Here is a 1882-nt window from a genome sequence, read left to right as displayed (position 1 = left end):
AAAAAGGCTTTAAGGAATGTCTTCATTCAGTAGAGTCTAAACAACAGCAGTATCCTGTGAAGGAGAGCAAAGCCAAACAAATGCAGCCGGCATATGCCTAAGGAGGCAGATGCTAATAGCAAAAGCAGTTAGTCCTGGAGAGGGGATATTGTGATAAAATATGAAACAAATGTGTGACTGCAGATGTGTGACTGGAGAGTGAAGACGCTGTGTGTTATCCCTGTGGTCAGGCTCTCTCCATCCTTATCAACACCAACACTGTAATAGCTCTGCCTGGACAATTTATTTCACCTTGAGGAGCTCCTTAATATATCCTCAATATCACTGGTCAGGAACCTTCTGCTGTATCACTTGTAAGGTTCCCCATCAGGACCGACCAGGAACTTCTCAAAGTTCCAGGAGATGTCATTCCTGCAGACAGGGCTCCACATGATGAACTTTGGGTCGCCCATGAATGCCATGGAGTCATCGCTGGGGAATGGCAACTTCTCCTCGAGCTACACAAACAGGGGGTGGGCATCCTCCCCATTCACATCAGTGAGAATTTTGGCTCAAAGCCACTTCCTGGACCTATATACTTCAGGAACCGGAGGATCTCATCGTTCTTACAACTCTCCTGTTTAGAAAGAATCAAAATCATGAAATAATCCATTAGTTTAAGCAATTATCTTAATTGAAGAATGTTAGCAAGACCAGAAAAACAACATTTTGTATTTAATGAGTCCCAGAATTATCACACAGGCAGAGTTTAACAATGGTGCTTATCACCATGGAATGTGTAACAAATCTACAATGTTGCAATAACTTGGCCAAACTACCTTTGAACTCTGTCTGATAGTTGACCATGACTTGACCACTACATTTCAAATATGCAAAGAAAGCATGGTCTGCAATGTTTAAATCTAATTTCTTAACGGTCACGAACAGGCAAAATCATGTTTTTCATGAAATTGAATGATATATGTATGAAACCAGATAAAAGTATGATCACCGAAGTATGAAAAATTACTTTTGCTTCTACATTGATAAAGTTTGATCATAAAGTTAATGGTTGCCATATCCTTGGATTGACGAGGCAGGATTATTAAGGGGATAGGGTGACATTACCCTAACTCACTTTTTTAATACACCAATGGTAACATGATATTCTCTTATTTAAATAAGTATCGCCTTGTAACCAACAACGGAGAAGGTGTGTTTGCGGAGGGGCGGGGTTTACATAACGAAATAGCTACTCTAATGGTGCCAAAATGTCACTGTAGGGTGTCAGCAAATATAATTAAAAGTTTATACTATTCATCTATGGCAAAGATACTTATGTTTCCCCTTTCATCTGTGTCTGGTGTTAGCTAGTTACTGGCTAGCTACGTCTTCAGCTAGCATGGAACAAAAAGGGGGGCGGGGGGGGGGGTCATTCAAAACTGATGCAGTTGTCGGGTTGTCATCCGTCAGTGCTGCTGTGAACCGCATGTGCCAAACAGGTGATGTATTAAAAAGATTGACATCATTTGATGCAATTTCAATGTTGCTTTCTGTATCACCAAATTAGCTTGAGATGATTTTACTGCAACACTTCATCTAAGTTTCTTGACATAAGTGTTTCGAAGACCTGTCAGAAGGTGAGTTTATGAATATAAGCTCCCTGCCCACTCAGCCTTTGTTTTCAAACTTCCTGGTAGTTAGCCATGACAGAAAAATGATTTCTATCCTCAAAAAATATTATGTGCGATATTTCAGTCACTCAAAAGGCTATTTTACATGGGAATTAGAATGACTGACTGTTCAAGACCTTTTAAAGAAAAATAAAGTGAATGCCTACCTGATGGTCAAACCGGTTCCTGGGCACCCCTAGAAACAAGAGCCCCTGTTTGGAATACTGCGA

At 40.4% G+C, this 1882-nt stretch overlaps 1 pseudogene; it reads right to left on the bottom strand.

Annotated features, from left to right (window-relative positions):
• Positions 1-282: 282 nt before the first annotated feature.
• Positions 283-1882, bottom strand: LOC123729723 (glutathione peroxidase 1-like; annotated as a pseudogene).

This window comes from Salmo salar, chromosome ssa22 (genome assembly GCF_905237065.1).
Source record: "Salmo salar chromosome ssa22, Ssal_v3.1, whole genome shotgun sequence".
Classification (NCBI taxonomy): Eukaryota; Metazoa; Chordata; class Actinopteri; order Salmoniformes; family Salmonidae; genus Salmo; species Salmo salar.
The sequence above is the reverse complement of the archived record's forward strand: the minus strand, read 5'-3'. Positions and strand labels throughout refer to the sequence as shown.